The sequence below is a fragment of the Lepidochelys kempii genome, chromosome 1, assembly GCF_965140265.1.
Source record: "Lepidochelys kempii isolate rLepKem1 chromosome 1, rLepKem1.hap2, whole genome shotgun sequence".
Lineage (NCBI taxonomy): Eukaryota > Metazoa > Chordata > Testudines > Cheloniidae > Lepidochelys > Lepidochelys kempii.
Genome location: NC_133256.1, coordinates 24,994,013 through 25,008,642, shown reverse-complemented (window position 1 = coordinate 25,008,642; position 14,630 = coordinate 24,994,013). Strand labels below are relative to the sequence as shown.

At 41.0% G+C, this 14,630-nt stretch overlaps 1 protein-coding gene across 6 annotated transcripts in view; it reads right to left on the bottom strand.

Annotated features, from left to right (window-relative positions):
- Positions 1–14,630, bottom strand: part of FAT3 (FAT atypical cadherin 3) — a 559,292-nt gene that overhangs the window by 529,369 nt on the left and 15,293 nt on the right. The window contains exon 1 of one of the 6 annotated variants that reach the window (XM_073336896.1): positions 2,332–2,383. The exons of the other annotated variants lie outside the window; for them this stretch is intronic. The gene's annotated coding sequence lies outside the window, so the exon portion shown is untranslated. Of the gene's footprint in view, positions 1–2,331; positions 2,384–14,630 lie in introns of those variants that run through there. 6 annotated transcript variants of the gene reach the window in all.

The window sequence follows — 14,630 nt, the reverse complement described above, 5'->3', positions numbered from 1 at the left end:
CAAGCAACAAGGAACAAAATGAAGAAGTAGTCAAGTATCCTGATATGACACCATACTTCTCTCTCTCTCTCATACACACAAATTCTCGGCTCCAACAACCATCAAACATTGCTAATTACAAATGCTATAGTTAATTTATGAAATTATTTTAGCCACACATGCAGGCATACTGAAGTCTTTTGAGCACAGATTTCACCTTTCACCCACATATGGAAATATGCTGTATTTACTATTGTGCTTGCTCAGTAACAAACACCAGGCATTAAGTTTAAGAAACAGTTGTAGCGGTGATTATCCAACAATGATCCCCTTCCCCATCTTCACATATTTCTGCACTTAATGCAAATATTCACTTTTCAGACTGGCATTCTCTAGCCCTAATCTCTGGCCAAAAGCCAATTTTGTTGTTTTTTGTTCTTGTTGTTTTAGCAAAATCTCTTTAGCCACGTTGGAATTCTGAAAGGGTGTGGTTAAACCCTCCATGACCCTGAATATATTACCTTCAACAGCCACAACCGGAGACAGAACCTGATGCTCCTTTTTAGGTACCTGATCCTGCAATCCTACCACTATCTTCAGCCCGCACTTCAGTATTTTCAGGATCAGGGCCCAATTATATTAGTAACCTTATGAATGTGAGTAGTCCAATTCAAATCAACTGGAGCACGGGCTTGCAGGATCAGGCCCCCAGTGAGTAATATCACAGGACTGGGAGCAAAAGGACCAATGTGTGCTACAGAGCACAATCCCTCTCCCTCAGCCCCTACAGATCTTCATATATTGGCAGCTCCATGCCACCACATGGCTCAATACAGAAAAGGTAAGGTATTTGCCCCAGATCTTAAAAGGTACCTAAACACCATTGATTTTGATGAGACAAGTTGGATGAGATAGTATCTTCTATTGGACCCACTTCTGTTGGTGAGAGCTCTATGTAGCTCGAAAGCTTGTCTCCTTCACCAACAGAAGTGGGTCCAACAAAAGATATTACCTCACCCACCTTTTTCCCTGCTAATATCCTGGGACTAACACAGCTACAACAACACTGATTTCAATGGGAGTCAGGCAACTAAATAGTTTTGATGATCTAGGCCTTTGTCCACATTCTTAGTATTAAGCATTCACTGATCTGCAAAGTCAAACTGCTTCTGTGGGATGTGTGTCATGTCCGGGTTTAAAAGTCACTTTGTGTGCATGGCCTTGCGTTCCGTTATGGTGGCCTCGCGCTCTGTTACAATGCTGCACAAAGGAAGCGCTGCAACGGCACTAAGGAGAGAAGCAGGGCAGCTGAAGCTCCCCCCTGACTGTGAGTAGAGTATCAATCTTTCCAGATACCAGAAACAAAAAACACGACAAAACAAAGTAAGAAGCCTCCCTAAATAAAGGTCATTTATGAACTGGTAGAACCCAAGAAGTCAATCACTAGGTAATGAAGCAAAAAAGCAGGTGTGACAGAACACTTGGTTGGTGGCAATTACTCTGACACGTCCGGATTGAAAAGATTCAGCTCATTCTCCACTTCTGATAACGACTGATTGATGTGCAAGGCTCACGTGCGTTTTAGTGCAGAGGTTTGACGTGTTTTTTCTGTTTAATATACCAATTGTCGCCGCAAGTCATGGTGCCTCTGTGTATGAATAAATTCTTTTTCTTCCTTTATCAGGCTGAGGTTTCCACCAGCATATTAAATACTTATCTGTTCCTGTTTGTTTCTATTACTGAACTGCAGTCCTTGTAGGCCTACATGCTTATTGTCAGATTAGTTTAGTCAACCTGGTGCCTATAACGAGACACAATGCACTTTACGGTCAGCTTAATATTAGAAAGAGCTCCTATGTTCCACGAAATCATTCTAGCATACAAGTATATCTGTGATTGAGTTTGAATGAGGGAAGATCTAAAGTCTGGAACTTGATATATCCCCAGCTTCTGAATGTAATCATTTGGTCATCTTTTCCTTTTTCTTTGACAGCTGTAATATCTGCAATTAAAAGCCAAATCAGCAGGGGCTGTTTTAAGAACAAAGAAGGTATTGCAGTTCAGTGAAGCTCTGCAAGATCCAGAGGGATACGCTAGAATCAGCATTCCAGTTCATTAATTCGTTCACTCTAATAGCATTTTGCAACTGTACATACACAATATAAGGATCCCTCACCACTGAAACACAGCCAACTCTGGGGTGGAAAGTGACAGCCATCAAGCACTAATAATACTACACCACAGTCCTTATGAGTGGAACTGAACAACATCCGCTCTAAACTATACGGTGAATTTGGGGGGGGGGGGGGGTATAGTAATTTGACAAAAAAAAAAAAAAAAAACACAACAAACCTGAATATTTAACACCCTCCACACTTCCATGAAGCATCATGGCAACTCTTCTTTAATGACCACACAGGATCAGGAATTTGTTTTGGTTTTTTTTTTCAGAAAAATTCAAAGTCTGGATCTGCAACAGAAACATAAGAGGATCCTGATTGCAAATTCCTAAAGAATCTTAAAGTGGCTCCTGAAGAGTACTCATTTGCACACATGGGGGGGGGGTATATTCCAAAAATTCTGGGCACTTGCAGATTGAGCTTTAGGTGTCTCTAATGGGGTACCCAAAATGAGTAAACACTAATCAGAATCACGGCCTTAATCTGTTTCTCAATACCCCATCTCTTAAATGGGGATAGTTATACTTATCCACCATGGTGGTGCTAAATTACTTTATGACGATTGGGTGCAAGGCACTACTGCAGTATTGAAAACTGTAAGGATACAAAAGTATGAGTGAGGACCCAAAAATCTTGAGACTGGCATAGAAATCTTGAGGGTTTGGTTTTTGTTTTTTTTTAAAAGTAATCTGGGGTTCTTTTTATTTGCCTTCTGATTCACATTGTTCAAGCTTTTTCCTCTACAAACACTTAATTCCTCCCATCCCCAACTTAAATCATATCACTTCAGGGTTTTAAGAAAACCCAACAAATTGTGAAATTTGAGATAAAATTGCAAGAGTTGGCAACAGTGCCATCGTAAATGAAAATAATCAGAAGTCTGATCACGCAACTAACGTTTCGTGTTTGGTGCAGTACTCCTGCACTTAGGCAGCATCAAGCCATGGGAGAAACACCACACAGGGCAAGGTGTGCGTTCTGAGAGAATTGACTACAAAAAAAAAACAAAAAAAAACCAGGCATGTTATCTGTGTGCGCGAACACATGCAATGGACGCAAGTTTTTTTTTTTGTAGACCCACAGATTCTAAGTCCAGAAGGGCCCATTGTGATCATCTGTATTCTGACCTCCTGTAGAGCACCAGCCATACAAATTCCCCAAAATAATTCCTTGTAGCCTTTTATTTATTTAATATTAATTGTACTGCAGTGGGTTCAGCTCTGGCGGCTACAGTCTCAAGTTCAACAGAGTTAGCTCTGGATCTAGAGTTCACAGGAACACATGAAACCATAGGCAAATAACACATACAATTACAAGAGCATCCATCTTTTAGCAGTTTTTTAAGCTTACCGACAAAGCTATAAATGTCACAGCATCTACAATTCCTAAAGGTAAGTACCACGTACCAGTTATATCTACAGACATCCTCCTAGACAGTGTTAGAGTCTGTTGGCATCAATACGGAAGTGGCTCCTGCTAAAGGTTTCCATAGGAAGCTCAATTTTCCTGCTCTTGGCACCCTTTTTATACTGTGATTCTGTCTATACCTACATTCTGTGCATGTACATGAATTGGTCAACTCTCTGTTTCTTATTGGTCTGTGTCCCCTAGAAACACAAGGGATGCCGAATTCTATAGGCTGTGTAGGTTCTCATTAACATACCAGCTTTATCTTGTGGTTGAGGCATGTTGGAGACAAGATTTACGGTTACAGCATTTTTTAATTTAAATGTAATCTTCCCGGCTATACTTTCACAATATTATCAGTTGGTACCTCTTTTCCGATAATCTTTCGGGTTACTTCTCGGTCATTGACTTACACCATCGTTTCTTGTCTCCAAGGCGCAGAATAGCTAAGCTAAAATCTTGCAGGCCTCAGCATACAGGTTCTTGCATTTCAGCTGGTCTTACTTATGTCTACTACATGGTTTCTCTAAACACTGATGTATTTAGATATATTTTATACTTTTATAATCCTACAAATTAACATACAATGAATATATATGTTATAACACTGATTAATCATAACATCACACAATAAAGGCATAATTAACTAAAATCACTTGCTACATCGTAGAGCATAACTTTTAGAAAAAAACATCCAATCTTGATTTAAAAATTTGCCACGACCCTTGGTACAGCAGTAGCTCAGAGTTACGAACACCTCAGAAACAGAGGTTGTTCGGAACTCTGAAACATTCGTAATGTTGAACAAAACGGTATGGTTGTTCTTTCAAAAGTTTACAACTGAACATTGACTTAATACAGCTTTGAAACTTTACTATGCAAAAAAAAATGCTGCTTTCCCTTTTTTAAAAAAAATAGTTTACATTTAACACTACTGTATTTCCCTTTTTTTTGGGATGGGGGGGCGGGGTCTCTGCTGCTGCCTGATTTGGTACTTCCGGTTTCAAATTAGGTATGTGGTTGACTGGTCAGTTCAGAACTCAGGTGTTCGTAACTCTGTAATTTACAGGTTCTCCTGTAAATTGTTCCAATGATTAATTACTCTCACTGTTAAGAATTTATGCCTGATTTATAGTCTGAATTAGTCTACCTTAAACGTCCAGCTGTTGGATTGTGTTACACCTTTCTCTGCTAGATAAAAGTCCCCTTTCAACTCATCCCCACTGAATTCTCCACTGAGAAAGAATACCTTCCAACTTGTTAACCAATGAGTACTAGTGTAAAATGGAACAGCTTCAAATGACTTCTCACAGAATTTATGTCATCCGCAGATTTCTTTGCTTCCCCTCAGAAAAATTACTTCTGAGGGCAAGCAAGGGGAAGCCACAAGAGTGGTCACTCGCTCCTCCCCAGCAGCCCGGAGCAGACAGCGGAAACGTAAATCAGCGCAGGGTGGGGTGGCTGGGTGTGTTTGTGTGAGGAGACGTCAATCACTGCCAGGGTGCGGGGTTGGGCAGGCGTACGAGCAAGTCAGCAAGAAAGACTTTGTCCCTCTGGCTCACTATTGCACCACGCCCAGCACGGAGGGGCAGGGCTTTGGGGTGTTCGGAGGCAGGCATGAGGCAGGCTCTGTCCCCTCACAAAGAGCAAAATGCAGCAGCTTGCCTATTTAGTTGTTCCCGTTCTTGTTGGTAAACTGTTCCCATTCTTAGTGAATTCCCCTAGGAACATAAAACAGGTGTAAAACTTTTAAGGTTCCTTTATATTGGCAAAGGCTGTAAAGGAGTCATATTGTAAATGACAGTATAGCCTTGTAAATGCTTATGGTACTTTAACTATTAGAATTGGTCTAAATTTTCAGACTGAAAAATTTTCTCTGTAGCAGCTGCTGATATGATTGCCTTAACATCTGGACGGCCACAGCATTAACTCTGTCTCTCAATATAACACCCTGTCCTCATGCCTCAGGGCCCCTAAGAGTTAGGAAATCAGATTCCAGCCCTCACTTCTGTGGCAACAATAGTTCACCACAGCAGCCCTCTCACTAAATGGCTTCCCTTGCAGTATAATAAAGAAGAACTTTCAAAGAGGCAAGGGGAAATCACTCCTTAACATGCAATATTAGAAATTACAGAGCAAGAGACCTCATCTAAACATATAGGGAAGTCCACCTCAAACAGATACCTTCATAAGATAAATCTAAAAGGATAGCAGGTTTCAGAAGAACGTTAAGGAAACTTTGAATAACTTCCCATTGTTGCTAGAGTAGACAAGGCCAAACACACTAGGCCCCCATGTTCCACGTCCCGACCCACTGCCTCCTCAATTTCCGTTTTGCTGCTGCTCTTACAGGGAGACACAGATGTAGTGTCTGGGAAACAGCGTGCACATGAGGAAGTGATATCATTATGCTAGAGTATGAGACAGGAAGTGCAAGAGACCAAACACAGCAAGCGACAATCCACAAAGTAAGCAAGCTGAAAAAATACAAAACAATATTTTTTTCACTAACTTCTTACAGTTTTAATACTCTTATGTGTTACTTTTAACTATAGGAGCTGAAAAATTTTCAGACAAATAATATTATCTAGTTACCAGCATCCCTCTAAATGGACGTTCTATGGACATTCTGCTTCAGAGACCCATAATGCTGTCCAGAGGCAGAGAAGGTGAGGATCATAAAATCAAAGTGAGTAAGCTTTATTTAATAAGTGATAATATGTAGCACTTGCCAACTGCTTTACACTTTAATACGGAATAAATATTCAGAAGTGTATTACAGCCCCACACAGGGTAATTACATGGTTAACTCTCTTGAATGTGTTCTGTAATGAGCATTTAAGAACAAGCTTTGCCACTGAATACAATAGATGACACTCCTGCATCTCATTTACATTTTAATTGTGTGCGACAAAAGCATTGAGTCACAAAGTATAATTTTGTTTCTAATCCTTGCTTTATTTTGATTCCACACTAGGCAATATCCAATGGTAAGAAAATCTAAAGGCTTTTGTCAATGGGGGAAAAAGCTGCAGAATAGCTTACAGCAATCTATGAACTTAAAGTATTACTTCATTTTTTTTCTCGAGTCTAGCAGTGCATGGCAACAACAAAAAAATCAAGTCTCTGGAACATTTCCACAATGAGAATATGTAAATAAATTACCCACTTACGTTGATGGATGAGAGTTATTTTGGTTGAAAACAATGCAAGTCACCCTCACTTTACAAAACAATATATATCAATAAAATGAGTCAGACATGCTAAAGAAAATATTTGTTGTAGCCTTACGCTATTTTAACTGAACCTTCAATTACAGTTTTTAGAGAAAGTGTGCCATTTTCATGCACCTATTACCGACTGTTAAAATGAGACATAAGTCTCCTCAAATAGTAAAGCATCTCTTAATATACAAGCTAAAAATACACACAGGAAGGTTATGGAGAGCACATCATCATCCTTCAAGATTCCAGCAACAAGTGAGGAAAAAACTGAAGGCACTCAGAGAACTTTACAGAAATAGCTTTCTATCCAAAAAAATAAGTACTTCACAGCATCCAGTGTCTCAGTTTCTCCCAGCGTCTTTTTCCAGAATCTAAACATACTTGCATAAGAGAGAAAAATATAACCCAGTTCAAACAAAGCATCAGTGCAGGTAAACTCTTGTTTTTCAACCAAAGTTTAAAAATGCCTAACAGCATCTTCCAAAAAGCATCAAGCTCTATTCCAGCCTCTATATGCTGCTCAGGCAGCATACAGGGGATGTAAAGAGGTTGCAGAAGGCTAGAGGATAACTATCCTGCCACAGGAGCGGCACAAGCCACAGCACAGAGGGCCTGCCTGGGGGTGGCAGGAGGCATACATCTCTAGGTACTCAGCACTACCAGGATGCTGAGCTGCAGAGAAACCGATAGGTAGCCCTGAGGCTGCTCTGCTTTATGCTGACGGGTCTTTTCAGCCTCCACAGCAGCCAAGAGTCCAGACATACAACACTAGCAAAGTCTTTTGTGCTGTGTCTTTTGCAGGAAAGTTATGAACGCAGTGAAGAGTCTGAAAACGTATCAATGTTTGGAATCATCTACACTCATGATACCAAGGGGACATCAAGGATCTGGATGGCACACAAATGTAACTGGACACTCAAGACACATAGGCCAACCGTTTTCAAACTTAGGTACCTACTTTTGTCATCCAAGTCCACAGACAGGCCTCTAAATAACAGTGGTCTGAATTTTTCAAAAGTGCTGAGCCCCTGCGACACATGCACTGAAGCCAATGGGAGCTCCGGGTACTTGGCACCTCTGGACAAAAAAAAAACATCAAGACATTTTTATTTAGGTGCCTTTAGGCACACAGCTTTGAAAATATTGGCCTAAATGTTGAATGGCAAAAAAAAAAAAAAATCTTCTAATCCTCTAGATATCAAAATATACACCTAATCCACACATACACACAAAAATCTGTATGGGGGTATGTTTGTTTTTTAAGACCCAGACATACCAAACTCCACGCGACAATACTCAGTGCACACTAAATACAGGACAACATATATTGCAGGGATTGAAACATTTACTAGACATCTATGAGCTGGAGGACTTGACCTACTAGTCAAAAATCAATGCAACAGCTGACAGTTAGGGTACTCCACCAGCAAGGTCCACAGGTAATGCCCTACTAGATAGGCTAGCCTACTAGCCACAGTCCCATCTACTGGGAAAGGAAGGTTCTGGGATTTCTACCAAGGAGCTGGCCCTGGGCTCTAGCTCTATCTGATGGTTCAATCTTCCGTATCATCCTCAACACGTGAAACCTCACACCCCATCCTCCCACACAAAATTCCCATTTGCTGGAAGAAGCTCTCTCTCTCCATTCTCCTTCCAGAGCTTCCTTGGGAGAGAGAATGGAGCTAGAAGTTTCAACCATTCACCCTCTCCCTCAGCCTCCACTACTGGGTGCTTCTGTGTGAATATCTCTAGTATCTGCTGCTGCTTCTCAGATCTTCCCAAAAACTGCAGCTGCTTGAAACTGACATCGTGGTTGTCCCTTTAATCATCTAGAGCAGCGTTCTGAACACAAGCAGTGAAACAAACCATATTGCAGGTATTTACAGTCTGTTGCTGCTGGGCAAAGCTCTGAGCACACAGAAAGTGCTGGAACTCTCTGCATCAGATGACAGTATTCTTATTATCGTAGACGTAGAGCCTGTGAGCCCTAGTCATGGACCAACACCCCTATGTGCTAGGTGCTGCACAAACACAAAACAAAAAGATCGCCCTTGCCCCCAAAAAGAGCTTACAATTTATTACATTCATTCAGTAAGTTCTCTACCAGCACAAGAGCTAGGAAATCGCTATTTTTTAGAAGTGTAAGCTAAAATTCTGCAAAAATTGACAGTTTAGCCCGCCCCCCTCCTCTCTCTCTCTCTCTCTCTCTCAGAGAGAGAGAGAAGGCTCCTACTTACAGGTGGGGAGTAGATTTTCAAACCTTGATATGTTGACATTATAACTCTAAGCCATGTACCCTATTACACATGATATGGGAAGATTCTAAGATAAAAAAATGTTTGTAATGAGATTATCCAGATCCAATTAATGGTGGGAGTAATAAATACTATGAGACCTGCACCACTTTATGCTAGGAGTCTTACTGAGTCTATGTGACACTACCAAAGATCATAAGAAATAACATGAGCAAGCTTTCCTCATGACAAAGAAATTAATTTTAATGAGATGGAAATCATCATATGCACCACAAATTAGCAAACAGAGTGTGGGGCTAAATTAACTCACTGTAATGGAAAGGGTACTTTATAAAATACCAGATAACTTAAACTTGCAATAATATCTGATCCACAAATTCTTTGAACTACAAATATATGAAAAGATGTAACCTAATACGCATCTTATTCTTATGAACATGTATTTTTTCTTCCTCTCACTTCCTCTTAGATACGTATATTAGATAATCCTTGTATATTTTTATTTCCAGAAAGTAATGAAAAAATTTACTTGGTTTATAAGCTGTGGACAGCTTGAAATTAAATTCTAAGGAAACAGGTATCCAAGGGTTTTGTTTTTATTTTTTCCAGCTAGGGTAGGTAGATATTAGCCTGACACAATGCACACCACTTTATGTCACAATGATGATGTTACATCAGAAGATCCAAAGTCTTTTAAAGTACCATCCTCCCATAGCCCCTAAGCAATGGAAAGGGCAAAGGGAATAGGCACACATCTCCAAAACCATCATTCTAATTAGAACACAACTGTTTATTTTTGGCTGCAATTTACACACTAAGCAGCTGCTGATATTTTACTTGATCTCTATTTAAAATTAAATAAAGAAACAAGACAGATGATTAGTTTTCTGCTGGTACAGTTTGAAGTTCAGAACAAATGGACTCACTGAGTCTGTAAAAAAAAAAAATTAAAAAATTAAAAAAGTAAAATAAAGAACAAGCCAGGATGGCAGAAAGGAAGAAAATCTGTTTCACTGCATATTGATCTGGAAGTAGAAACATCCCTAATGCAACAAAATTAGACCTACAGCTTGTGCCACATTATTCCTAACCTACTAAATTGAGGACTCCTTCTAATGTGCCAAGTTTTTTCTGAAGAAATTCTGGATAAAAGGCATTGTAGAGTTTGATGGGGGTGGTGTTGGGGGAGATTGTAGGGGGCAGTTGTGTTTCAGCAGCCTCATTATCAGACTTTAAAAATGAAAACATGTATTGTAAATAACTTGACCTGCATCTCAGCCTGGGATCTGCAAATCAAGCCGAGATCTTTCCTTCTTACAGGTCATCATCAGTACCACAGATGATGTCGATAAATTCTTTCCTTGGTTACACCTGTGCAACCCCCAGCTGGAGCGGATGTGCTTGCACAAAAGCAATTGAGGGTATAAACTAAAGACAGAGATGCAGAGGTGGGACAGAGTCTGTAGGCCAAATTCTGCTCTATCATCAGAGGAAACATGAGAGAAGGACTGAACCAAACTCAACTCTAAAATCCCAGGGTTGAGCATGCAGGGCTGCCAATAGATGAAAAAAGCCATGTTCTTAGATATAAATTCATCACATCAGTTAAGGAAACCACTGAGACTAAAAAAATTGGACTCCAAAAAGATAAGTCTCTTTTCAGAGTACACCTGCACTTTAAGAAATGGCTGGACGATTACAACTGCCATATGATAGAAACAGATGCAACATACTCCTAGAAGGTTCAATCTGGATTGTCTTTGATTTGTTTGGCGAGGATGTTGTAGACTAGAGATAAAGGGTCAATTCATTCCTGTTGTCAGTTTATTAACTTACAAGGAGGATGAATCTGTCCCAGTGCTTTTATGTGCTCAGGATATTGAGCTTATCTTGTGGTCACTGTTACTTAGTGTCTTGACTAGAGTTACTTCTTGAACCGGTTCCAGTATATTACCATGTGTTAAATCAAGAATGACCTGCCCTCTTGAGTGCTCTGGAACTAACTGTTCCAAAAGGTAAACTTGTAAGGCAGGGGTAATCTATTTTTTGTCAAGGTCCAAATTTCTTGGTCAAGGTATCATCAAGATCCAGACTACAGAGAAAATTTAAAAAAAAAAAGATAAGTAAATAAAAAGCCTTCACAAGCATCTGGTGGAGGATTTCGTTTCACCCCAAAAGATCCCCAATGGCTAACAGATTTAATACCTTCCTCTTTACACCTACTTCTCATCCATCCATGCATTGAGACTCGTGGGTTCCCCCTTTATAGCTAGCCTTACAATGTTTCAGAGAAAGCGACCACAGAGCATAATCCCAGGTCCCAAATCTTTTTTTTTCCTAGTAATCCAAATTTAGCTTCTCTCTCCTTCAGCTCCTTGCAGCACAGGTACCAATATATACCATGACCATAGCTTCCTCTCCAGCATGCACTGATGTTTGTCTAGAAGATGTTCTTTTAGACTCAAAAAGTTCTCATGGTCACCATGCCTGAATAACAATATTTCTGACTATTTAATTTCCCATCGCCACAGTCTGTTTCCATCTCACAACTGCAACCCATTCTATCGGAGTTACCTCCTCATTGGAGTGAAGAGTAATCAGCCTCTTCTATCTTGGTTCCTTCACTCCACCTTGGTCCCTCACCCATCCTGAGGCTGACTCCTCAACCAGAGCGTTGGGGCATTCAAGTTCTCATGGGGTCCCGCTCTGCATATCACTATACAACAATGGTCTATAAAGAACTCTCTCTCGCTCTCTCTGGTCCACCAGTTCACCAGCTCTGGCTTCAGGACACCATACTTAGGCTCTGAGGGTCACAAGCTGCTTGCATAAGGCACATACATACAACCAGTTGGCTACAAGGCCAGTAGCCCTATGTCCTGTACTCTCTTTAGCAATCTGGATAGTCCCCACCATGATTATCTGCTGCTGGCCTCTGCAGCCACAGCTGAATCAGGGTTTTTGCTCTGCATCTGGATAAAAGCTTGAGCTGGGTTTTATCTTTAGCTGTAAATTAGAATTTATGGCTTTCTCAGTGGCTGAGTTTACTTAATGGATTTTCTTTACTCTAGATCATGAACAACCAATTAAACCACCTCCACCACCTTAGTGCCAAAATTCCCATGGGCTCATTCTGTCAGTGCTGCTGCCTGCCTGAGGCCTCTCTCAGTGAGCTGAGCTACACAGCATTAGGACAGAATTAGATTGCCTAATAGCTCTTTTCCCTGTCTCATTTCTCTGTTGCTTGATAACTACAGACTAGTCACCCCACTCCTAACTTGCTGCAGGTCTTAAGTCCAAAAAAACACTTTTTACAGCTGGCAAACTCAGAAACCGCATCACCAGCAGCTAAACACTCTGGCTCTTCAGTACAAAAGAAACCTAGATAGTGACATATCTGCTTTTCCCTGTCCTTAAGAGGTCATCAAAGATCACCTGCATTTCTCTCACTAACCCCCTTTCCAAAGCAGACAGCAGTTGGTACTGAATTAACTCACCTTCGGACTAAAAACCAAAAAAATATCTAAACTGAGGCAGGTGGAGCAGAGTGGTGTGACTTACTGCCCAACGCCTTCCTCTACACACCCATATAATCTTTTCACTTGAGTGACAGCTGCAACATGGTGTAATGTAGATCTAGCACTTAGAGATGGCTTCTGACTGCTCTGGCGTTTATACCCAGGCCACAGATCAGAAAGCTCTTTCGTCTAAACAGCCGTAAGTTAACTACCTTTTAATTACTTTTAATTATCTTTACACGATTACTAAGGATTTCTTATGGGGGAGAAAAACCTAAGTATAATCAATACATGCCGTATGTCCTAGCTGATTAGCACAATTCTTACCTCGCGGTCATGCTGGAGACATGCCAAACTTACCTTGTGCACAATTCAGTGTCTACTAATGCCTGCTGCTGCTCAGCAGGCCTCTGGAATTAACAGTAAAAGAACTGGGATTTATGTTTCCTCTCTCCCATCCCCTCCGCGCTCCCCTCTCGTCTGTTTTAGCTCGCTCATGCCTGAAGAAAACAGCCAACTGTCAAAGGATGTAGTTACAAAGAAAGAAAACTCATGAGTGCAGAACTGACCCATTGTGGTGTTCAGAGCACAGGGCCAGATTCTTGTTTGGGCCAAACTATGCCTGGCACTAAACATGAGTGTCAGGAAGCAAAGAAGTCCTAAACCTTGGCACCCTCCTGATTCTAGATGTAACAAGGAGTCGGTGTAGCCACTATTTTAACTTTAGACCAGATCTGAAGTTGCTCTAACTTATGCCATGCATAGATAATGTGCTAGTGTGGATTTCAAGGTTTCCATCTCTAACTTGGATCTCCTGACCCATTTGTTCACATTCCTCCGGAGGATTCCTCCAGAGCAACTAGAAACACAAAAGATGGAATAGGTTCCTTGGAGATCTTTTGATTTGGAGATTGGCTCCAGGACCCCAATACTAGTAAATGAGGACAATGACTGATTTTTTTTTTAATTTTTTGAGAATTTGGGTACTGAAGGAATTTTATGGATGGGGACGGTCCAGCAGACATTGCCAACTATTTCTATTACCCATCGATTCAAAGATGCAGCAACCCACTGAAGAAGCTTTCCCCATCTAGCTCCTTAGAATGACAACAAAAGGAATCAGGAGTTGTTCCTGATGATGAAAGGCTGCTCAGAAAAGTTGCTTCTGATCCATGATCTGGTGCTCTACTGTCCCCTTGAAGAGTTATCAGCTGCAGAACCTAGTCAATGAACAGCCTGGAAAGTTCTGCTGAGACCTTGAAAAGGACTCATACAAGAAAGCAAGTTCGTAGAAGGCATTTTAAAAACAAAAACTAGCTACTTGATTACTTTCCACAGTCAAACGTGTATTATACTTTTGTCCAGTTGCTTGCTTTAATTTTGTTTGGCTCTCATAAAATACTGTGAGCTGAAACTAAGAAGCTCAGCTCTGTATCAAATCAAAGGGTAGGTCTACACTAAAGCTGGAAGATGTAATTCCCAGCTCCCAGGACATATCCATGCTAGTGCGCTAAAAAAAAAAAGAGGGTAGCCATGGTGGCACAAATGCAGGACAGCTAGCTGATCCAAGGAAAAGCCTAAGGTCACAGATGGGGTCATACTCAGATCAGAGAGTCCCTCCCGCTGTTACAGCTACGCTTCTGTTTTTAGCATGCTAGGTCCTCAGAGCGAGTGCAGGTAGGTCTACTTAAGCTGGAAGTTACACCACCCGCTCCAATGTGCATAAGAACAGCCATACTGGGTGAGACCAGAGGTCCATCTAGCCCAGTATCCTGTCTTCCGACAGTGGCCAATGCCAGGTGCCCCAGAGTGAACGAACAGAACAGGTAATCATCAAGTGATCCATCCCGTCGCCCATTCCCAGCTTCTGGCAACAGAGGCTAGGGACACTATCCCTGCCCATCCTGGCTAATAGCTATCGATGGACCTATCCTCCATGAATTTATCTAGTTCTTTTTTGAACCCTGTTATAGTCTTGGCCTTCACAACGTCCTCTGGCAAAGAGTTCCACAGGTTGACTGTGTGTTGTGTGAAGAAATACTTCCCTTTATTTGTTTTAAACCTGCT